Source organism: Polypterus senegalus, chromosome 13 (genome assembly GCF_016835505.1).
Source record: "Polypterus senegalus isolate Bchr_013 chromosome 13, ASM1683550v1, whole genome shotgun sequence".
NCBI classification, from domain to species: domain Eukaryota; kingdom Metazoa; phylum Chordata; class Cladistia; order Polypteriformes; family Polypteridae; genus Polypterus; species Polypterus senegalus.
Genome location: NC_053166.1, coordinates 70,914,903 through 70,941,062, shown reverse-complemented (window position 1 = coordinate 70,941,062; position 26,160 = coordinate 70,914,903). Strand labels below are relative to the sequence as shown.

General features: G+C 37.9%; 1 protein-coding gene and 1 long non-coding RNA gene across 2 annotated transcripts in view; one reads left to right on the top strand and one right to left on the bottom strand.

Moving 5' to 3' along the window:
• Positions 1-18,144, bottom strand: part of mbd1a (methyl-CpG binding domain protein 1a) — a 315,995-nt gene extending 297,851 nt beyond the window's left edge. Inside the window, exon 1 of the mRNA XM_039775021.1 lies at positions 18,041-18,144. The gene's annotated coding sequence lies outside the window, so the exon portion shown is untranslated. The remainder of the gene's footprint in view (positions 1-18,040) is intronic.
• LOC120542510 lies at positions 17,806-19,491 on the top strand. The gene is made up of 2 exons (XR_005636197.1): positions 17,806-18,001; positions 19,017-19,491. It is a non-coding gene; the product is annotated as an uncharacterized LOC120542510 (long non-coding RNA).
• Positions 19,492-26,160: the final 6,669 nt, after the last annotated feature.

Here is a 26,160-nt window from a genome sequence, read left to right as displayed (position 1 = left end):
CATGAACAATCAGTAACCTTGTGTCACCTCCACTGCAACCTGTACATATACTTCTGCCACTGTCTCTATTATTCCTAGGATTCTGGTTTTATTTATTTACTTATTTATATTCAATTATTTATCATGTGCGTGTTTTTTTTGTCTATGTTCACTGTCTACAGGGGCACATGCAAGCAAGCATTTCATTGTACATGGTACTTGTACACATGACACTAAATAATTGAAATGAAAGTATACAGTGTAGCTACCCCGAACATTTTTCTGCCTCCTCTTGTTTACTTTACAACACAATATGCCATATTTACTGCCTTTAAACTGAAACTGTGAAGACATTACATAAAACATGAAGTTAGTAGACAACATGCCCCGTCCACAACCACAGCATGCTAATTGGAACAATAAGGCATAAAATTTACCAAATGATTGAACAGGACAAAATGTCACAAAATTAATTACTGGCAACAATACCTAGTAATAGTGTTTCAAATTCTCCTCTGGCTTGACCCCATCACTGAAGAAGCAATGTCCAAAGTAAATAATCTTTCTATTACCAATCCTGCTCTTTTCAGAAGAGTCAGGCTTTTTAATTAGGAAGCTTTGCTTTCCTTTGTGAACAGACCAAAATGTCACATGCGATTGCAGTAATTTATTAAGGCCATTTCATGCCTCATCAGTTCCCACTTCAGCTTGACCAGGTAATTTCAGAACTTTATATTTTTTTGTTCACCTGTTGGTTGAGTAGCTCAAATCATTGTCTTGCAGCCTGACAAAACTGTGGTCCACTCTGAGACTGATTCCCCTGAAGAACCCTTTAATACACTGCATTTTTTTCAGGAAACTTTAATGATTCATTTATTTGTGTTTGTAAACTTCCAACATTTGTTTCACATAGCAATTTGTTTATTGAACTTTTTATTCTCCATGTCACTCATTTTTTGTGACTGGCATCAAGATTATACTGATATACTACCACCATGTAGGGCTGATAATTGAAATACTGATTTAAGTTCCAGAGACTTGTTACCTAATGGGAAAATTGAATTACTTACCAACCCAGAATCTAAGGCTAATGAAAGGACACATTACAGAAAATGTAGATAATGGTTTTATTGCCAAATTCAGCAGTTCAAATGCTGCATGGAGCATTTACCTTTTGTTGAAAAGAAAGGCAGTTTTCTCTACCACTATTTTGATTATAATGTGTCAAGGTCAACAATTAAATCACAGTTATCTTCTTCCTTTAGTTTCATATCTTTATGATGAAGCCTGTGACTAACACAACTTGATTTACATTGTGCTTACAATTGAATGAGAATAAGGGAAAACAATGAATTTAAAACAGAATTTTACAGTCACTGCATATTATGCATATTTGGCAATGCCATATGAATTAATCAATACAAAGGCAGAGCAGTATTTCAGTTTTATTGTGAATAATATTTTTCATCATATCTTGGGAGTCTGTAATCTGTTTAATATATTACATACAGGCATCATTTTTTACAAGACCTGGACAAACGCAATTAATATTTGTCAGGTTCTAGAGAGATTGTATAACAATGAAATGGTTTCTCTGACACTGATGCTTTAATGCCATGACTTATGAGTTTGGATTTTTCTGCTTTTCTGAGGTATTATCCAGGGAGGAGGAAAACCTGGTATTAATTCTTATTGTCAAAAGTTAAGTTCTTATATTCTATGCAATATATGATCAAAAACAAACCAAACGGGGCAAGTTTCAAACCTCAAAATACAAAGTCAGTGTCAAGAGAAGAAGTTCTTCAAATAGACAGATATGAGGGTATTAATCAGAAGGAATTGTAAGTCTCTAAATCACTGAAAATGCTGGGTTCTAAACTAGAAACTGCATGCTGAGTAGTATCAGTCACCTTGCTGAACAAGAGTCAGAACAGAAACCATAGGCTGTGGGACGGCTGGTTGTGTGGACATGACACAAAGTAGGTCTCTGTCATAACATGACTATCCAGTGTCACACACGTGTGTTTAGGAGACAGCTAAAGGGCCTGGGGAACTGTAATACTACACTAGACCATGGGGGTGGCAGGGTGTGCTGACTGTCCCTCTCTGTTTCTTGCAGACCATTCCTGTGAAATCTCACCAGATTCCGGTGCCACTGATGACATCACTTCCGGTTCTGGACTAGATGACATCATTTCCTTCCCAAGCCCTTAAAACCGCCATCTTACCTCCGAATGATCAGTTCTGTTTTGGACTCAGTCTTGTGAACATCTCTGTTCAAATATCTAAAAACTTTTTGCAGCTAGGAAATAATATACGGGGTGGTTGCCCCAAACCTTTATGATGTCTGGAGACTCATTCTTATCACACCAGATAAACAGAAAAGGGACAGCTGGTAAATAGCGTAATAAAGGTAGTGTAATGGAAACAGTTGCCACACAGTGTGACATGGCAGACTTAAATTGCCACTAGCACTTGTTTTTGTTCCTTTGGAGGGGAGCAGGTGCAAACAGGACTTGAAAATTAGTAGAGTGGTATAGAGAATGGTTGTTTACGATAACTGGAAGGTTCAGAAAGGATCGTTAAATATCAGCCAATGGTAGAAAATATAAGTAAGGAGCAACTAATCACCAAAATTTAAATATTATCTAAAAATTTTGTCAAAAGCAAACCCACATCAAAAATAAACAAAACCCTGAGTATTTCTTACTTTACTTAAGTACTAACCAGGAAATCATTAGCGAAGTCTCTACTTTGAGAATTCCACACTGTGAAGCCAGCTTATACAGCACCAACATGAAAATGTCATTAGCCATTCACAAGTGACTAGCACCAAAAAGACCTTGTTGCTGTAAACAATATGGTGGTCTCAAAAAAACATACAGGATATGGCAGCAGCCACATAAAACTAAAGAAACAATAAAGATAACAAGAAAAATTGATCACAAAATTAACATTTAATAATATTCATATTTTTGCACTTTTAACAGCACTCCTTCCTAAGATACAGACACTAAATACATCCATCAAGTTTAGACAGTTACGGCCTCAGATATAGCATAAACTTAGAGTATGAAAATCTCTAGCAGGAATCCAAGGCCAATCTTCAGGACTATAACCATACCAATGTGCCAGATACTATACATGGGAACCGAAATGTCTAGAATCTAAGATTATCTGACTTTCATATTAAACTTCACAAACATACTGAGTGAAAATATGGGCTGATATAAATGGCTTTAAGATGGAAGATGTGGAAAAATAGGTGAACACTGAAATTAGCAGGTATGGAAAGTTTATAGGTTTTTTCAATTATTATAAAATGACCAATTTAGGCAACCCGCTTGTTATGAACAAGTTCTGTTCCTACTAGCATTCATAACCCGATTTTCTATCCAAGTTAAAATTTGTACTGAAAATAACGGTAATGAAAATTTTTTCTAACAGTCTCTAATGCTGCATTACTTATTTTACAGAAAGATGTTTAGATTTTATTAATAACCAGACAGTGTAGAAATATTACTGTAATATGATTTTGAATCAAAGTCAAAACTTGTTCTGAAAATAACAGATAATGGACATTTTTGCAACAATCTGTAATGATGTATTACTTATTTTACAGAAAGATATTCAGAACTTATTAATAACCAGACAGTGAATCAATATTACTGTACATTCTAAATCATAAAACACTCAACTGAAAAATATTTGACAGATGCTAAAGTTTTATCAGGCTTTTCTGTGCTTAATTACGGGTCATTTTCATGTGGTTCAAATAAAAAATAAAGAAGAAGGGAAAGTATGTGATACTAAGCAGAGTTTAAATCCATACTGGCACTCAAAAGGCAAGATACCCAAAGCAGCAAACATATGTATATTCTTTACATTTACAAATTCTGTTTGTCCATGAAATTTGCCTTATACCTTATCCTGTAGCAGAAATATCAAAATAAACAAGAAGAAGAAAGTGTGAAACTCTATTAGAAGTAATGGTTTTGACAAACTAAAAAATCACTGATGAATTTATCAGTCAAGTCTCTAGCAGCAGGCAATTTTTTTTAAGAGAGATAAAATGAGTCCACTTTAGGAAAATCTGTCTACTACTATTACCATAAACATGGAACTAAAACTAGGAGAAGTTGGCAAGCTATAGATGATTAGGAAGTGGTAAAATTTGCAACATCTCTTGAGGGATATTGGTAGAACATTTAGTTCTGTTGCAAATCTTAGAATCCTTAACATAGTGTAGATGATCAGACCTGGAAGAGAGGGCCAGAAAGGATGGACGGACGGCCCACCAGATGTGGAAGATGTCACTGCCCCAGCATGCTAGATGGCCGCAGCCCTGGATATCGGTGCCCAGTAGGGGGCCAACTGGGCAAGCTGGGAGATATAGTCCGGCAGAGCAGCCCTGCTGGTGTCAGTGGGTGCTACAAGAAATCGCTGCAGGAAGACGTGCTCCCTGTTGTATGCTGCTGGCACCAGAAGTACTCCTGTGTCTTTAATAAAAGGGACCACACTCCCTTATCCAGGTGAGTGGGAGCTGGGAAGACAGAGAGCAACGCTCAACTGGAGGAGGGTAGTGCAGAGGTGAGAGGTGAATTGTGAAGAGAGAAAAATCTGTGCTTGTGTTACACTGGAGGTATTGTGGTAAATCAAAATCATCCTTTAGTTGAACATGGGGCTCTTGGAGAGTTCGTGTTGGGGGTTTGGGGCTTGCTGACGTCCTGGTTTCATTCACAATAGTTATCGATGCCGTCTCTTTATGTGGGTCGCCAGAAATTTCATGTTGTGAGATGTGTGGTGTTTGTAATAGACAGATATCCAGCTATTAATAAGCTTATATGCCTATCACAAGACATTTCACAAATAGACTCAGGAACAAATAATAGCTGCTCTGTTATGTGATCCATAATAATAGATTGTAACCAATAATATTTTCTGAATCAGTAACAGTGGCAACATCTCAAAATCATTCCAAACGTAGAATCTTTCAACTAAACAACAAACTAATTCTTATTTCCTGTCACATACCAAACAACTAAATTAAAGCAACTAAAAAATGGATTTTTTTTTTCTCCCTAAATAATAAAAACCATCATTTAAAAACTGCATTTTGTGTTTACTTGTGTTATATTTGACTAATGGTTAAATGTGTTTGATGATCAGAAACATTTTGTGTGACAAACATGCAAAAGAATAAGAAATCAGGAAGGGGGCAAATAGTTTTTCACACCACTGTATATTTACAATAATGTCTACCTCACCGAACAATAAAACAATTTATCAAATTGATCAGTTAACTGTTCATGTCGGCAGGCCATAATTACTGGTCAGCAGCATTGTCCAAAATGTACACATCAGACTGATGCTGATGTTGTTATTTTTAATGAACATTGGCCAATAACAATATGGTTGAAATATATTCTGCATCTGTAGCTAACACCTTCTCTAAGAATGGAAAGTAACTGTCATAATTTTGATTTTCCTTTTAGTACAACTCTTTAAAATCACCACTTTAAAAAAGACTCGTCAGTGTCAGCCAACCTGCTATGTCCTACACTTAAGTCTCTTTCTTATGTAACTGCTAGTTTGATATATAATGTCTAAATAATAAGGTGTAGTTAGAAATATTTAGGTCACCTTTATTAAAATATTTCTGCATCTCTAAATAAGAAAAAATGTAAACAGATTTGTGTGGACCCTGACTTGTTAATGTGACAAAGCCTTTGACTAAGATACACAGGAGCTGCTTTTCCACTCGAGTTCACAGATGCTGACTGGCTTTTTACTCTGAATGCTACAATAAAAACGGTACCCTGCTGCTTGCCTGTTGGACATCTCCAAAATAATAAAACAGTTTTGCCTTTAACCTCCTTGCCTCTTTCCCTGATCCTTTAACTTCTCTCACATTTCTCACTCTGTCAATATCTTACAAACTAACCCCATTCCTACTGATCTGAAATCACTCTGCCTGTTTGGCGTGAAAGGAAAAGCACTGATACTTATCCCTCAACCCTGCCACTTAACTCTTCCTAAAGATACCCTGCCCTCTCCCAAAAATTGCTTCTCCTGGGCTTCACCCTAGCCCTGATTTCCATTCCCAACAGTTCTCCATGTAGCACATCACAATACGTTTGTAGTTCACAACACCAGCTAAGTGCTACAAACGGGACTCAAACAACATTATTATAAGTGCTTCATGCTTTGTAGACTCACTACATGTAAAAAAGTAAAAGTAAAACAATAATAATGTACAAAAGTATAGTGCCGGAACACACGGCATGAAAGGATTTAAGTCTCTTTTCATGTCTGATTTTATGGCTCACTGTGCTAACAAGGACTTGTGCGCCCACTGTCAAGAAGGTGGTACTGATGTTTCCATTTTATAGGGATTTTGATAGTTATTATACTTAAACAACAGCTTCCCAAGCACTGCTATGATGTTTTTGCTGTTGGTATTTGATGATGATAATAAAGTACTGTTAAAAAAAACAGAGAAACAAACATATAATGCCCAGAATTGGTAACCTAAGTTTGAATATGTTAGAATATTTACATATTTTGATATTCAAACCATATTTTTTGGCCAGTTTGACAGCATTAGTGGGATCCAGATGCTTTAGCAAAATAACAGTGTCGTGATGAGTTCGAAAATAGAGTTTAAACTCTTCAATAAATTCTATGCGAAAAAAAAGTTATGAATTGTTTTACCTACTTTACAGAGACTGACCTTATACAATTCATCACCGCTTCCTAACAAGCCACAACAGAAAATGTATATCAAAAATATGGCTTAATTCTTATTAGAAACAATTTTTAGCTTGGCAAACAGATTGTTTTCTCTGAGATAAGAAAGTTTCTTCTAGATAAACTTGTTATGGTCCTTAATAGCTTTCGACATTGTAACAATATCATCAATGTAGACCACAGGTGTTGAACTCAGGTCCTGGAGGGCCGCAGTGGCTACAGGTTTTCATTCTAACCATCTTCTTCATTAGTGACCAGTTTTTGCTGCTAATTAACTTCTTTCCCTTAATTTTAATTAACTTGACTCAGGCCCCTTTGTTGTTTATTTTTGCTTAATTACCAGCCAAACCATAGAGAAACACAAAACAAACTGTCACATGACCACCTCACCTGTGCCCATCACACAATATCTGAAAATAAAGAAAGATGATGGTTTCAGTAAGGTTGATCTCTCAGGTTACCAAAACATTTTGACTTTGCTCTTAGAAAAAACAGAAAAATCAACAGTTTTGGAAATGTCTGCTGTGGCAGAATGAGAGCAAAAACAAGCCATGGTATTAAATAACAAGTTTAATTAACAGCAAGAATCAGCTTCTCATTAAGAGATTGGTTGGAGTTTGAAATCCCAGTTTAGCTGGTTATCTGCTGGCTCGTTTCACATCTCATTTCTGTTTGGCTGTCATTTAATGAAGAAAGGGATAAATTCAGAGAACTGAATCCATAAAAACAGGATTATTAAAATGAAAGGAAAATAAGTTAATTAGCAGTGAAAAATGGTTACTGGTTAGGAAAAGGATTAGAATGAAAACCTGCAGCCACTGTGGCCCTCCAGGCCCGGAGTTCAACACACCTGGTGTACAGTATACTGCAAAAATACAGAGACCACAAAATTTGTAATTTAATACTCTTAATCTCCTGAGACTCCAACTTTGTTCATATGAGAAATTTTCATTTCTCCCTGCTGTGAAAAGCTTATAGCACCTGACAGCTATGGAAACAAAAGCAGCATGCTGAAAGAAGAAGCAGTCGGTTAAAAAAACATATGAGGATACTAGGATTATTTTCATGTGAGGACAGAGGGTAACATCTCAAAATGTACATCAAGTCACAAAAAAGTGATAATCAAACTATCAGTTTTACTGTAGAAACCTTTACTTCAAAGACAAATTGTTATCATTAAAAACTGCAATCAATATGTGCACAAACAAAAACTTATTTATTCATTAAAAAAACAACCAAAATTTGGAAAACTATTAATTTGCAGTGTAAATAAAACTAATGACATCATTGAAAAGTACAATCACAACGCAATTATTAACAACCTTGTAACATAGAACTGAAAACACCATTCAAAAATTCAATCAGAATGCAGAAAATTAGAAACTTCGGTGTAAACAAGAACTGGCAAAATCATTTGAGACAATAGTATATAGTATATTGTTCAGTCTGTTCTCAAAACATTTTGCCTAATCACGATTGTGAAATGCCTTGAAACAGATGTGCTCTCATTGCAAGCTAAGGAAAACATCACATTCCATACAGCGTATCTAGAACTTGGCAGTGCAGCCTTTTCCTCTGCAGCACATTGTAATTTTCAGGTTGACAATTTCAGGCAGATGATGAACAAATGCTTTGCAAACCAAGATGTGTGGTACAGCAGTGACCCAAATGACATTTTACGACATGTTGATGAGCATCTTCTTTATCTACACCAATGCCTTTATTCAAGGTGACTTAGAATATTTATGATACAATTGATTACATTTCTTTTGGTTTTCCAATTGGAGCATAAGCAGGTCAAGTGACTTGCATAGCCACACAGTGTCAGAATAAGTCCAAAGCCTTAACCACTACACCACACTGCCTGATTTGGTCAGCATCATCATCCATGCTAGCCATAAACACCTCAGACACTGTTTTACAAAACTCATGGAATTGTACTGTGTTTTTTCTAGATATAAGACACTCAATTCTGTATTGGCAATGCAACACCCTGTTCATCAGCACCCATATTGTGCAGTTTTTGGCTTGGGAACCCAGTTGGTACAAACATCATCCTGTCTGCCAAGTTAACCCTGTCCATCTTTGAGTTGTACTCTCACACAACACTTTGCGTATTTGATAAACCTGCTTATGTTAAAAAAGAGAAAGATTCTATGCAATTTAAATTACAGATTAGTTAACTGTTTAATATGTACATTTAGAGACCTCCATTCAAATTGTATATTTTGCATATTTTCAATTGCAAATTTTACAATTTTACCATGAGGCTCCAACAGACAATTTAGTTCTCCATCAGATATTTTTTTCAAAGATTTCTCACAGATCCTCCACAACTAACAACTAACATAATAATACAGTACATCAATCAATACCATTTTTACATCACTTGAGTTAGACTCTGCTGTCTCTGGAAGATACTGAACCACCACAAGGCTATTTAGGTTATGTTTTTAAGTACATAAGACTGTAAAGTGCACTTCAAGTTCATGTGGCCTATTAACACTTTTTTTTTGCATTTTTGTTTTGCTGTTAATTTGTGTATCTCTCACTATTACAAAAATGTTTAATCAACAAAGGTGGAATAACTGACTCTTTGGTGAAGTAACAAAAAAAAATGTTCCAGCTTTCAAATCAGCTAATTAAGTCATCAGACACACTTGAATGTTACACAATGCATACATTTTATAACTAGTTAAAAACTGTTGGTGTTCTGCTTGGTCCATAACAGAGAGAAATGAGTGAAATGCTTAGATAATTTTATTTTCATTTTATTGGTGGCTCACTGGCTGAAACAAAGTTGTACAGTACTGTGATTCTTAATGATAAAGAAGAAAATCAAGTTGTGATGAGATAAGGATTTTATAAATACATTACAAAATGATCTCTTACATATTTCAACATTATGTGACTTCTGGTGCAGACAGCACATAAGGCTCCACTTTACGTAATGGAATCTCAAGGGAAAAAAATAATTGAGCAATCATAATATCTGCAAAACGAAAGTTATAGTACTGTTTATTTTCTCTTCTTTCAAAAAGTCTGGGTAACAGGCAGGAATTAATCTCCCACAAGCTGATGCAAAAATGTTGTTAACAGTTCCCTGCTATAAAATTGTGCTTTGCAGTATAATTTCATTACTATTTTGCCTTACACATATTTCACTTAGGTAGAACTTTTTGTTTATGCTTGTTTCTACAAGTACTGCAAACATAAAATTAGTGCTATGACCACAGCTTTAATTATATATCTCTCTATTATAATACAAAAATCCTGGAACGAGACAAGACTTTTTAGCCTGGGACAAGACGTTAGTTTTTCAGAGAGATACTTTCATGTCCCAAGAGAAAGACAAAGTGTAGATGACAAAGTAGAATGTCATAAAGAATTCAAAAATGTTGGTGCGATACACATGTAGAGCAGGTTACAGAAAATGAAAGTACTGAGCAGCACTCAGGTCCCAATTGGAGGCGGCCAATTCGGGTAGGCACGTGGAATGTCTTGTCTCTCCAGCATGATGATCATTTTCCTCAGTTGTTGGAGGAGCTTTGTAAACTCTGCATTTCATTGGCAGGCCTCTCTGAGGTGCGCAGACCTGACACTGGCCAGATTTCTGTATTTCTTTTATTGGTCTAGTCGCTCTGATGGCTGTCATACTCGGGAAGCAGCTGTTGCTGTAGAGGATTGGCTTCTTCGGATGGTGTCTGATGACACTTCTTTCAATAAGCATGTTATGAGATTCAGATAAAGGCGCTCTCTGGTACCTTGTCTGTTGTCTCAGTGTATGCTCCGACCGCGAGGGTGAAAGAGACATTTTATTCGCAATTTCACTCTTTGGTTGATGGGTGCCGGCAAGGCGACACTCCCCTGGTCATGGGTGATTTCAATGCATGGCTATGAGGATTGTGACGGTCTCCATGGGTCTGTCAACCGTGGTGAAAGTGGCTCCATGTTCCTTGACTTCTGAAAATGTCAGAGGCTGCGGATGGCTGGATCCTGGTTCCAGCAGCCTCAACCGCACCATTGTACTTGGTACTCCAATACTGGCGGTGTGGTGAAGGAGGCTGAGCACATCCTTGTAGGCAGACACTGGAGGCTCTTACAAAACTACAGAGTCTACAGAAGTGCCCAGTTTGTGAATTCTGACCACAGACTTTTTGTTGATACTCTGAAGCTCCAGCTTAGGTCCAGTAGGCTAATACCTACTAGGAGAATGAGGTTGAACCTGGCCAGATACCAACATCAAGCTGTTTCTAATGAGTCTTCACGCAGTTTGTGAAAGGAACTTACAGGCTTGGGTATGACTGCTGATCCTAATGTGATGTGGGAGACCTTCCATGACAACACCTTGAAGGTTGCTGAATGTTGTGTTGGTGTTGCCAGTGTTCCCAGAAGGAGGTGTTTCATCGAGATATCATGGATATCATTGAGAGGAGTTGCATCACACAGCTTGATGGCAACTCTGGTCTGTACCAGAAACAGAGAACGGCTATGAGGGCTCTGAAAGCAGATACCGAAGCGTTTGTTAGAGGAATCTTTAAGCAAGTGACACACCATCTATGGTCTAGTGATCTACATCCTGCTTAGAGAGGAATCGAAGCATTACGCACATCCAAATCTGTTTCTTGGAGAGTTGCAGTCAGGCTGGTGATGGAATGGTCCCTACGGATGACGCTGCGGTTGTGACCCACAGGGCTGGTTAATTTGAAAAGCTGTTTAAAGCTGATCCTCCAGGTAGGACATTTCTGTGTCCATGGTTCTTGAGGCTGATCCTCCAATTAACTTTGATCCACCCAGTCTCACTAAGATTGGTGAACCAGCTGAGGGTATGGAAGGCTGCAGGGATCTGTGGTATCCAGGTTGAACTTCTCCAAGCTGAGGGTAAGACTATCCTCCTCGCATTGCAAGCAATCTTAGCAACCATTTAGGAGAAGGTCTTCATCCCAACTGACAGGAAAATGTGACCTGTAAACCGTTTCTGGAAAGGGAAGAGTGATCGCCTGGATTGCGACAACTACAGGGGGGTAACACTGTTCTTGGTGCCTGGTAAGGTCTTTATTAGGGTGATCCTTAATAGTATCTTTGATAATTTGCTCACCTACCAGCAACTGGAGCAGTCTGGTTTTACACCTACCATCAACCGCATCCTGACACTGAGAGTTCTCATGGCGCGAAAGCGAGAATATTGACAGAATTTCTTTGCAGCCTGATCTTGACTTTGCCTGACGATGCTGTGATCTTCACGGAGTCAATGAAGACTCTGAAAACTCCTCTCCAGAGACTGAGCAAAGAGTCTGAGTGTCTAGGCTTGCAAGTGTTTCAGATAAAAACCAAGATCCAGGACTTCAATGAACTCTTTGGCACAGCCATCAGCAGTGTGTCTGTCTGTGGAGAGAGTGTCGACCTTGTCGAGAGGTTTACTTACCTCAGCAGCGACATTCATGTCTCTGGTGACACTTCCTAAGAAGTCAATAGATGGATTGGGAGAGCATGGGGGGTCATGAGGTCACTCAAAAAGGGTATGTGGCACTCCCCATATCTCTGCACAAGGACAAAGGTCCAAGTCTTTAGAGCCCTGGTGCTTCCTATTTTGCTATATGGTTGTAAGACATGGATGTTATCCAGTGACCTGAGATGAAGGACTCCTTTGGCACTGTGTCTCTTTGGAAAATCTTTGGGTACCACTGGTCTGACTTTGTGTTGAATGAGTGATTGCTTACAGAATATTGAATGAGGTACATTACCTGCATTGTGAGGGAGCATCAGTTACGGCACTACAACCATGTGGCACGATTCCCTGCTAGTGATCCGGCTCGCAGGATCCTCATTGTTGAGTATCCAAGCGGCTGGACCAGGCCAAGGATACACCCACGTAACACCTGACTGCAGCAAATAATTGGTCATTTCCAGGGGGTGGGACTAGACCGTGTATCTGCCTGAGGGATTGCCAACTATGGTCCCGAGCTAATTCTTTGTATGGTGGGTGCAGCAACACGCTGTTTCAATGCATGCTCCCCAACCTGACCTGACTAAATAATCTGTTTCACGCAACATTAACTTCCAGGTACCGCTATATTAATGACATTTACTTGCTTTGGAATGATGACACTAACTCCCTTTCTCAATTTTACAGAAGTCCAAATTATTGCAATTTTTTTAACACTCCATTATGAACATTATGCCATCTGCTTTTTAGATATTCAGGTCACTGCTACTGACAACCCATTTCAATTCTATCTTTATAGGAAGCATACTGATTTGTAATACTCTTCTGTACATGTCTAGTTTTCACCACACAACACTGAATGATAATTTACCTGCCTCAAAACTATTTTGGAAAATGATAAGAAAAAATGATTCTGGAACTCTGGCTATTTAAAAGAATGCTATTATAAAGCTTTTAGACTTGCTTTATTTACAATCTCTACAACAAAACTGCCAACCAACAGATTAATTTACACATTCATATATTCTAAATAAGCTATATGGTTCTGGCACACTATCTTAAAACATTATAATATTTCTAAAGTCAGTACTGCAGGACCTTAACTTCATTTGTGGCTGAAGCGGGGATATCCTTTCCAATGTAACAGAAAATGGAGGGATTATTGGCTTTTGAGGATTTCACCACAGGATTTATAAAGAATATGTTTGTCAAGGACTACGTTTTTATCTTAGCATGTGCACATTGTAAATTTATTATTTGACATTTTCTTCTTAGTAGCTGAAAAAACATACTGCTCAAAGTATATACTAGAAAACAAAACTTCCAACAGTATTATATCAGTGGATTGGTCAGGATATTTTAATTACACAAACATTTTAAAGCTACTTTTGAAACAACTTATTTTTCAAATCATGTTTGTCAGAAACCCACATTGCTAAGTGTGTGATATAAGCTGATGTGATATATATTCCACAAGTATATGTTGAAAAGAACAGTTGGTAATGACACTGAAGAATAATATCTATTGGACAAGTCAAATTCAAATTTCAAATGTCACAGACTACTGATGCATTAATTTTCCAAATCCTTCCCTCCTTTTTATATTTGACCTAAAATTGTCAATTTAAGATTAGTCCATTTTTTTCAGAATTCTCAAAAATAGCCCTTCTTCAGTTATTTTCAAGGTGCCTCATATAGGTGATCAGACTTTCCTATTACTTACACTTGTGTGCAGTATGCTGTACGGCTGTTAACTGCAGTAATACTTATAACTGCTGTATCTCATATCTAATCACTCAGAACAGTCCCTGTATGAGTAGGTGTGGATGTGCGTCTATTCCAAGATTTTTTCCTGCCTCATGCTCCTTGCAGGTGCGATAGACACCTACTCATGGGACCCTGAACTAGATAAGTCATTTAGAAATTAAACAGTTGAATAGACAACTGTAGCCATGTCCATTAGTTTTAGAAGATGATTGAGAAGCCTCTGTTCCTTTATAAGGTCTAAGTATGATGGTATTATTAAAAAGCAATTAATCATCCTATAATTTCTATTGTCACTATACAAATGTATTACACTACAAGCTAAAATGACTGTGATTTTCAGATGATTGGTCATATTATTGTGTTCGGAAAGCATACATGAATAATCTATTTCTGTTTCTGAATCAATTCCATAATGGCAATAAAAAAGGGAATAATGATTTTTTTCATTGGTAAAGTAGCAGTTTTTTCCCAGTATATTGAATTAAACCATTTTTAATAGGTGTGATCCCCATAATCCTACACTAAAATTCACACCCTGATCCTATTATATGTACTCAATTCCTCACGTATTTATTTTTTGTAAATGTCCTAATATTAGAGACTGTCTCAGTAAGTATTTAAGATAATCTTACTAAGAATGTCTTATAATGCCTATGTTCTCTTATATGCATTACGTGGGAAAACCTTTGCGTACCATCAGATTTCATATAACAGAAAAAGAGTATCGTTCAGATAAACACTTTACATACTTCACTTCAGTACTGTCTTAGTTTTAGAAATCATCAAACCTCACCACATTACTACTTTTGCCTTTATTTATTACTACTATTTATTATTACTATGTTGAAAGACCACCATGGATTTACAAGCTTGATTCTTTTAATCCCATTTGTTTAAGTAAAATAAATATTTTGTTCTTTCTTTTATGTACCACCTCTATTAAATCATATGTTTCCGCTCTGGCCCTTTTCTAGTTGTTTTCGAGAAAACTTCTGAGATTAATTGGTACGCATCTTTTATCCTACAATGTTGTATTTGTTTCTTCCCTTTTTATTTTCTTTGTAATCAGCATGTTGGTAGAAGTTTCTTACATATTAATGTGTGATTTGGTGGTTTAATAACGTGTTTTATTTGGCTTTGAATAGTCACCTTCGTTTGTTTCTCTGCATGAAAGTAAGTTTTACAAATGTATTATTTATAAGCATTTAAAAACATTTACATTTACAAACTGATTATTGTTCTTTGTATATTTTTGTAGCATCCATATAATTCAGTAATGGAAATTTTAATATTTACTTTCGAATATGTATATAGTTGCAAGTACAGAGGTACATTTTCTGTATTTACTTTAGACATTTAAATTTAGGTTTCCTTCCTTAAAAATATTTACTATATTGTCATTTCATGTCCCAAAAAAGACAACTCAAAACACATTGGTCAAAGTTAGCACAGGCAGCCCTCGCTCCTGCTACATTCTTACTTTCCTGACAATCCAGTCCACAGTAACACTGAGCTTGTAATCAGCTGTTGTCTCATAGACAAGGGGACTCCTGTCTAATCTCACTTGTCAACCTGTCCATCACCACTGCAAATAAGAAAGGGCTCAGATCTGATCCCTGATGTAATCCCACCTCAATGTTGAATGCATCCGTCACTCCTATCACAAACCTTACCACTGTCACACTTCCCTGGTACATATCCTGCACAACTCTTACATACTTCTCTGCCACTCCCGACTTCCTCATGCAATACCACAACTCCTCTCTAGGCAATTTGTCATATACTTTCTCCCATGTCCAAAAAGACACAATGCAACTCCTCCTGGGCTTATCTATACTTCTCCATCAACACCCTGAGAGCAAACATTGCATCTGTTGTGCTCTTTCTTGGCATGAAACCATACTGCTGCTCACTAATCATCACCTCCCTTCTTAACCTAGCTTCCACTACTCTTTCCCATAACTTCATGCTGTGGCTCGTCAATTTTATCCCCCTGTAGGTCCTACAGCTCTGCACACCCCCTTTATTTATAAAAATCAGTACCAGTACACTTCTCCACTCCTCATGGATCCTCTCATTTTCCAAGATTCCATTAAACAATCTGGTTAAAAACTCCACTGCCACCTCTCCTAAACACCTCCATGCTTCTACAGGTATGGCATCTGGACCAACGGCCTTTCCATTCTTCATCCTCTTCATAGCTTTCCTTACTTCCTCCTTGCTAATCTGTTGCACTTCCTGATTCACTATCTCCACATTATCCAACCTTTTGTGCCTTATATGCAAAAAATCAATAAAACAATTTTGTCTGACAGATGCAAATTAAAAGATGCAGGTTGCTCCTATGCTTACATAACTTCAGTGCAGGACACATGCAAATGCATCAGCTCATGATGACAAGGAAGAGAAACAAGAAACAAAAGATCCTCCTGGTATTTTGTACATAGAAACAAGTGGCCCAAAAGTCAGGTGATAGGACTAGTGAGGGAGATTTGGATAGTTTGGATGCAAAACAGTCACAGTGTAAATACTTTCTGAAAAGTTTTAATTTAATGATGTTTTTGGTAATCAGACTTCTCTAAAAAATACACCTCTATCACATATGAGTGAAAAAAAAGTTAATTGAGCTACAGTGTAAATGTAGCCTTTTTTGGTTTCAAATAACAAACACAGGGTTGTATGCAGCTGTTTATAACAATGGCACAGTTGTTCTCTATAACATTGTGGCATTCATGAAAAGGAATAATAATCTGAAACAACAAAAATAACAATAATAATTTAACAGATTAAAAAGACCAAAACAGAAGACTTCAAACTGGATGATTTAACTGTTTCCTTTAGCCTAAAAAGGCACAAAATATTTTTTTGCTTTTTGCAACTTTTTGGAGGCCTGGTGAGGGTGCCATTTGGGTCTAGAGACCCTCCTGCCTCACTGGGGATACGGGGGCTTCCACTACACTAATGCATGTAAGCAGGAGGGAGTAAGAAAAAGGAAATGACATCTGGGGTGTTTTTGGCATTTTAGAGTGGACCAGTTAGGGAGCCACTACTCTGGTAGGCACAGATCAACACCTGAACTAGTAGGCCTCAAGGGCTTCTAGGTTTTGTTATTTGCTGCCCTCCCTTTTGTCCTCTGCTTCCTATTGTTTAGCTATTTAATAATTATTCTGCCTGTGACACAACACCAAAGTGATTTTATGGTACATGCTGTGAATTAATTTCTAAACTAGGGTGTTTCAAATGTAGTTAAACAGAAAGACAGAAGTGAGCTACTAATATTTAAAAACCACTAAATTAAATCCAACACACAGGCATAGTAAGTCTTACTGATTGGTTTTACGGAACAGCGATAACAATTCAAGCAAATTCTTTAATGAACAACATATAGAATGTCAAGTTCTAAAACGGAAAAATAGAAATATGGTGAAAAAGGTAATACAGTAAAGCTGAAATGTATCAAACAGAAAAAAATATTCTTAGTTAAGTCAAAACTTGTGTAATTATGGACACAGCTATGCTTTTAGTTTAGATTGTAAAGTTAATATGACAAACAAATAGAAAGAAACTAAAAAAATGATCTTGTAGTTAATAGGAATTCAATTTGTTCAACTGTAGGCTTAATCTAAGACACAAAGGTAAACAGAAATAAATACACCTGAAAGGTCATTGAAATATACAGAATTTCTGCGGTAAACATATTATTGAACACACGCAGTGTCAAGTGGGCTTGGGCTGCCCTCTTTACTTCTGCCTTTGTTCTTTTAAGTCATAATTTCAGCTCCGAACCTGGTCAACACTAAGCAACGGCAGACATCAGATGACAGCTTTTCTCGCAGAAGCAGTGCCCGTCACTTTTCTTCTTGTTCTGCATCACTCCCGTGCTCGCTCCAGCCCAATTTCTCCACCCCAAGTCTGCACAGCGATACCTCTTATTACCGCCTACGCGGCTGCGCGTCAGAGTCCTCCCCAAATCGCTCGGATCGCAAACATGAACGCTGGCTAGCGGCGAGAGGGAAGACAGAGAAGCGGCAGCTTGCTTTAACGTCGTCGTAATTTTTGGTGAGCAGATCAAATACTGACATATATTCACGTGCTTACCTTTTTAGATATCCACCATGTTGACATAGCAAGTAAACAAAAAAATCTACTGACAGTCAGAAAAGTTGCTGAATAGCCGGGTTGCGATTTTACCCGAACGATGACACGATAATCTGTGTTTTTTTTTTTTTGACGAAGAGAAGTGAGCATGTGCGAGACGGCGTACCTCGTGTTGGGTGGAAAGAACAGAGTAGGCGCGCTCGATCGCAACTGGGAATAGGCAGCGCTGCACGCAAACAACCCATATGTGAACTAAAATAAAAATGACGCGCCAGCAGACAGAAGTCAACTTTTATTTACTTAAACTGTCAAACATACCTATCCAGGATGTTTCCAAGATGTTCCTAGATCACTTGCGTATTAATAGGGGTTACTTCGGAGCGAATTTCACTGTACTTTGAAGACATGACAATAAAAATGACTTGACCCCACTACTGTATTCCGTGGATGACCGTACTTTACACCTTTTAAGACGAGTTCGAGTGCTGTTTCATCTTATACGTGATAGTGTTTAAAACTGCAAACTATTTATTAAAAAAATAGATTTGCCTTTTCTTCTGGAATTGACAGTGTCAATACGTTTTGGAAAATGGATAGGTAGAACGTGCGCTTCGGAAAATAGATTTTTGAGTTTTGGAGTTATAGTATATAGGTTTATACTTTTTTGGAAAACAGTAGTGGCCTGGCCATCTGTCTGACTTTAAATTTTACATTGTATTTTCCATTCAAGGCCTGGCTGTTTCGGTTTTGAGTTAATATGGTTTACTGCCTATGCATTTGGCTTTTCTCGTTGAATTCTATCCCTGCAGTCCAATAAAATTCTGGGTTGATGACCTTGTGATGTGACATTTCCCCCGTTTGTTGATTGCAATACTCAAACCAGTGACAAATATCTGTGTCATCGATAACATAAAGATATCAAAAACTTAATATTTTTATTTTTCATTTTTGTTTTCTTTTTTTTTTAACCTTATAGTGACCAAGACGCCATATTTTACTACAACACTCAATGGCCGATAGCAAGAATCTACTATGGATGGAATGAATGAGAGAAGATAAGGAATTCTTAAATTCAGCAAAGATACTAATTGGAAAGCCTTATTAAAACATTATAAATCTAATGTGAATTTACTCACATTTTAGATTAAATTTACAAATATTAAGAACATTCAATCTGAGAAAGTCCCAGTCAGCAAGCAGGACTAACTGACGAGGCTTTGGTCGCTTCAAATTTCAGGCAGCAACTACTTGATTGAAGAGAAAAAAGGCAAAACTTGTAGGTGCACACACACTTTTGAATTCCTAATTATGGATCCAGATTTTTAATAAAAGTGTTTAGTACTATGGTGTTGAACCATGCTAGCCATTATGGCCAGAAGGAGGGGTCTGAGTTGCTTTGAAAGCTTGCATATTGTAATCTTTTTAGTTATCCAATAAAAGGTGTCATTTTGCTTGACTTTTCACCATTAAAGTATTAACATTTTCCTAAAGCCTTCTTCCAGTTTTACAGAAGAAATGCAAAATGATGTTTATATTTCTGAAGCAATACCATTAATATATGTATCCTAGTTGTTGCTTATATGAAGGGGCCATGAGTGATGGCCACATCCCTATCGCTGCAGTCACAATAGCATGGTGGAAACATAATAAAGAAAGATAAAGGATACCTGTGGACATTTGTCACAAACCACCAGTGTGTGGCACAGGCCACTAGTAGAATACACCTAATTGGGCATTAAAAAGTGGGTGTGATGCTGGGAAAATCACATCCCTAACAAAGGTGACTATGTAGAAAAGTGATGCAATTTGTTATTGAATTTTTAATAAATAGAGTTAAAAAAAGTGTGGAAACGTTTTGAACGTCCTTTGTAGTTACTTGTTTTCTACAGACTTCCTCAAAAGAAGTAATGAAAGGTGCAAGACGATACAAGTACAATAACATGTAAATGTTACATTAACATTGATCTACAGTATCTTAACAGAGAACACAACATATGAATCATATACTACCAGTAACAGCGCACTGCACGATAACATGCAGTGAATACACTTGACTTGACCATTCATAGTTTTCATACTCTCTCTGTACGTTTAGCATTTGTTTGCTCAGAGTTTGATGCTTCCTGAGCAGCTCTTCTTTTCTCCACCCTAGCGGCACGCTTCTTCTCTTCTTTCGTTGGCATCTTTTCGCGTTAAAACTGATTAAGTCAGTGTTTGTGTTGCAATTACTTAGTACGTTTTCTTTAATTTTTCACTTAAGCTGGCACTTAAGTCTTCAGTCTGCTTCAAGAATAATTTAAGATATGAAGAGGTAGGGGAAGTGACGGCAAAGGTGATAGGGAATGAGAACGGTGCCCGTACGCATGCGCCGCTCAACCGCCCTTCTGGCCGCTGCCAAGAGTTGATTCTACAAAAAAAAAAATTTAAATAAAAAGGGGAATAATCTTGGAGGTCAATCATTACCCCGAAAGCGGCTGGTAGGTGTCATGTAGTATATGTGTACCAAACTTCAGGTCAATAGGTCAAACGGTTTGTGAGCTACAGGTGATTTAAAATCCTGGACAGACAGACAAACAAAACAGTCACGGTAGCTTATTATATATAAAGATATAAAAATTCTATACCCATCTCACTAGGATGGATATGTCAAGGAAAACAGGTAAAAGTGAACACTGTTCAGATTTTTGATTAATGATTCAATAAAATAGTAGGTTTTTCTTCTTCTCTGTATTTACATTTAAGAAATGTATATCAACAACATTCTCTGTGTCAGATGCTGTCAAATCCAGAAAGTTGAAAACTGCAGTAGCAAGTCATCTTTACATGCACAAGGTGCAATTTGCATTGTGTAATAGCAATGTTGGTGATTGTATCTGACAATCCATTATGACTGCCTGCTGGCAACATATGATAACAACACCCTAAAACTGGCATCACACTATACAGGTTCAGTGGTTTTCAGTCATGGCCTTCATTTGCAATAATATTAGTGAAACACCAACGGTCACAACATTCTGCATCTCTCTTAAGTGGTAGGGATGAGCTCATTTATGGGTGAGATTTCACAACCAATGAGTGCTCAGCTGGAAGTACAACACGTAAAACACAACAGGCTCGGAAAGCAGTAAATAAAGTGTTTTGGACCTCATAAATAAAACAGGGTTGTCTTCCAGGTGTGCCATATTTGTCATACAATGACAGAACAGAAAAATGTAAAAGATGCAACAAGACCACAGATTAACCCACAATACTTTAAACATTTTCACAGCCACAGGTGCAGTCAAGCAGCACCTTTACTGGCTGTTAAAGCAAGGTGACTTTGTGCTACTTCGGAAATTTAAAACTGTGCTGAAACCTTGTGAGCAAGTCATGCAATCTGACATTCTTAAGACAATGAGATCCAGCAACTGCAGTTATTAAGTTTGACATGCTCACTGACTGAAAATCATATAGTGCACTGCAAGTCTAATAGTAGAAGAGTCCAATCACAGACAGCAATCTTTGAAAATCTGTACCTCTGTAATGGCAGAATATCAGAATAAATTTACAAACAATAACACCTTTGGAGAGGAACAACAAAAGTGTAATTTACCTGGGCAGACAAATCAGTGACAAACAGAAGGTTTTATTGCAGCCTGCAGTACTCAAAAAAAAAAGTTAAAAACTTTTGCTATTTTTATGTTACCACGTTTCTAAAATCTGCCAGCATTAGCAGTAAAACTGACCATAGATAAACTGTTGAGTTTGGGATGGCTGGCCGTATCTTGAGCCAGGTTCATTTTTTCTAAATTTCCTTGGAGTGGATGAGTGAGCCATGTTATGAATTCTTACGTAGCATTGATTCCCAGCTTTTGCCCAGTGTTGCGCAAGCTCCCAGCTATCTATGGGAGTCAGAAGATGGATATTTAATGATGTTTGTAAATTTGAAATGCTATATGAATGGTTGGATGTATCTCTGTTATACTGGATATAAGAATCTAAGTTGTAGCCAGAAATATGGTTCACAAAATATTCAAAAAACTGCTCTTAAATTGGCTATTTGTTTAGATGATTTTTTTTAATCAAAAACACTTGCAATGCCAAACTATGCATCCTCAGAACTTTCAAATGCAACCAAAAATGTAAGCACATTGGCAGTACTCACCGCCCAATCCTTCTATGTTCTGAAGCCTATCACCATTGCACTGAGTTTAAGTTTGAAACCAAAAATGGATGCGGCGTCATTTCATCACACAGCATGCTCATTCAGATATCCGTCTTCACTCATGCTGGCCAATTCAGAATCACCAATTAACCAAACACATATCTATAGGGTAATGACCCAGGAGTTAAGAGAGAGGAAGGAATGGAATGATCCTCTTTATGCCAATTGTTGGTGAGTGTCCCTTTAAATGACCATTGGCATCTTTAGCCACCATGTCACTCAGGTCTTCAGCAGAGGTTCCCAGCCCCTTAATCCCTTTCTCCACCCATACACACAGCCTCACTGCACTTATCTGGGGTTAGAGGCAACCAGTATGCCACATTATCTCATGGCTCCATAAGCTTACCCAAGACCTGGGTCTACATCTGAGACTCACCGGTGGCCATGAATCCGGGTCAATGAGCTTTATCAGCCAAGACCCTCACCAGTGCTTCTCTTGTCTCTCTGGACCGTCCGAAGCCACCTGAGGAGAGTGTCCCTCCCAGGTCCAGTCCCAGGGGTGCTACACTAAGATTGTTGCAGAAATTAATGCAGATTTTGTGAGAACTGCTCTGCAAAGCCATTAACCGTTTCAAACATAAAAACGTACAGTTCCCAGTAGCTGGAAGGCTGCGAGCCACCACACTACTCTCAGTCAATATTTTGAAACACCAATTTCACAGCACATCTCTGTGGATTTAAAGCATGAGCGAACAATCAGAGGGACGAATATGACCTAACCTGGATTTAAGCCTTTAGTGAGATGGAAACTATCATGTAATAATGTAGTTCTCAAATAAATCCAGAAAGCAGCAGAGCATTTTTTTTTTGTTTTGTTTGTGGGTTGTTTGTAGTACAAAACAGAGCAAATATTGTACTTTTACAAATGTTTCGCAAACTGTGTCAGTATAAATATTAGAGGAAAAATATCTTGCAGCCTTTTTGTAGTTCTTATAGTTTAAAGAATAATGTTTTAATTCAGTTTTGAGGCCTTTTAGCGTGCTACATCCCCAATGAAGCACTGCACTCTTACCACACGCTCACATGGCGACGTTCCCACGAGCCGCAAGTCGTCAAATGGCCGCCCACACGAGAGCCTGCACTGCGGCTGCGCGTCGGGCCCAGCTGGCGGGGGCGGCTAATCTGGCAGCATCGAGCACAGCCACTAGAACTGAGCGGACGCGTCGCGCCTACTGAGCGAGCTGGCCGACTGCCAATCTCTCCGACTGTTCAAAGTAGCATGGAAAACTCGTTGCTTAGCAACACGGGGCCCGGCCATTCCGAGCTGGCGGCATTTGCTTAAGAACACAGGGTTGAGCGAGCGAGGAGCCGAGCCAGTTTTTCATGTTACTGCGTGCTGCTCTTGTAATCATTAAACTGCCAGTCATTCATTGACAACATACCTTCTTACAGTTTGTTTTTCAGAAATGTTTATTTTTACAATAATTCTAAAATACTCACTCTGTAAGTCTAACAATTATTTATCCCTATCAATAGATTTTGCAGCCTTTAATGCTGGTAGTAATGTTTGTGAAATTTAGTAACGTGTTCTGTTTTTCTACACATTTTACAATGCTAGCTAATGTTAGCCAAACCAAAAACTGGTGAATGTTAATTCCATATTCAAAGATAAAAATATAGAAAACTGTTACGACTGTGAGGCTTCATTAAGTGTTGGAAGTCTAAAAATCGAAATCCTAACTTTTTAAAAATGTTCACCGCAAAATTAATTTTGTTTATTTAATTTTGCAGCTACCTTCTAACTGCTTAATACTTTTTTAGTGCTAATGTACACTCATTGAGCAAATTATTAGGAACCCCTGGTTATCCATCCAACTATCAAATCGGCGAATCATGTCGCAGCAGCACAATGCAGAAAAATTTGCAGAAAAAGTTCAGGAGCTTCAGTTAATGTTCACATCAGACACCAGAATGGGAAAAAAAATGTGAGCTCAGTGGTTTCGACCGTGGCATTATTGTTAATGCCAGGTGGACTGGTTTGAATATTTCCAAAACAGCTGATCTCCTTTTAATGCACAACAGTCTGGAGTTTACTCAGAATGGTGCGGAAAAAAAAAATCCAGTGAGCAGCTGTTGGGAAATGTCTTGTTCATGAGAGAGGTCAGAGGAGAATGGCCAGATTGGTTTGTAGCTGACAGAAAGGCTATGTTAACTCGGATAACCACTCTGTACAAATGCGATTAGCAAGAAAATATCAGAATACACAGCACATGTAACCTTGTGGCAGATGGGCTACAACAGCAGAAGACCACGTCAAGTTCCATTCCTGTCAGCCAAGAACAGAAAACTGAGGCAGCAGTTGCCGCAAGCTCATCAAAACTAGACGGACGAAGATGGGAAAAACATAGTCTGGTCTGATCAGTCTTGATTTCTGCTGAGGCATACAGATGGTGGGGTCAGAGGTTCATGCCAACAGCATGAATCTGACCATCCAACCTGCTTTGTATCAGCAGTCCAGGCTGGTGATGGTGGTGTAATGGTTTGGGCAATGTTTGCTTGGGGCATTGGCCCATAAATACCAATCAGTATCACTTGATGCCCCTGCCTATGTGAGTATTGTTGCTGACCATGTACATCCCTTCATGGCCATAACTTACTTATCTTCTCATGGCTACCTCCAGCATGATAATGTATTGTCTCAGATTGGTTTCTTGAACATGACAATGAGTTCAGTGTTCTTCAGTGGCCTTTCCATTCCCCAGGGGTCTCATTTATTATATGCACAAAAAGAGGCTTGAAATGTGTGTACTCAATTTCCCATGCAAATGTTTCAAAAAGATGTCACTCACGTGCGCCTAGGGTTTAGTTTAAGGGCTCTGGTGATGGCAAAAATACCCTTGCTCCAAGTGCTGGCAGCCCGCTTTCCATCCTCTGCAGACCAGAAAATTGACTGCTTTTCCATCATTGACGTCACTTCCGCCTGAACTTGCCTCTTCCTGCCAGAAACCATCCTAACCAGAAGAATCACCGATTTGATCAGTCATAGCCAGACTTCTGTCTGAAAAGACATTCTATTTAATGCAGATTACTCATGTTTTCTTTATTTTGAAATCACAGTTAAACAGGGTTTGATTACAGGACATCCGACACTCCTTACTGCCTCTGTTTTGTTATTACAAAGATTTATAAAAGAAAACTTGATGGGGGAACATGCGTATATAACATAACATAATTGGAGAACTTTACTGCACTCATACTTCAATAAGGGCACCTAGTTTGAATTTCTTAACCATGAGCAGTGATATTCAATTAACACACAAGTCTTCTGTGATGCCAACATGAGACTGACAAACATCATGCCTCATTGGCCTGGGTCAACCCGTGATTCATTTATTTTGAGGCAAAGTAGTAGCTTTTTGCAGACGTGATGGTGTTCTGTGTAATGACTGGCTTAGTGGAAATGTAATTGGCTGAATCCTCAGTTTATCATATGGCCTGTGCTATTCACTGTAAAACTGTGCTATAAAGCAGTGTATAATCTTGTGTGCAGCCAGATACTCTTGAGTGCAGGTGATGGTGTGTCAGTGTGTCAGGTGGGGGGTTGCTCTACCAGCCAATGACATGCTGCAGTATTTTTATTGCATATCTATGACATTGATTAGCAGACTCTGCAAATGGAGGTTTCAAGGTGTTCGAGGAACATTCAGGTACGCACATTTACATGGTGTTTGTGATTTATGAATGGTAAATTGTGTAGAAATGGGCATACGCCAGATTTTATAAATCTGTTTTTTTTGCCATACACAATTTCCTTGTTTTTTTGGCTAGTGGATATTTCCATGCTGTAGTCCATGCAAAGTTTTATTAATAATAATACATTTTATTTGTATTACACTTTATATTTTAGCAATCTCAAAGTGCTACAAAGTCAAAAATAAGAGTCTATAAAAATACATTAACAAAAAGTCTTTCTAAA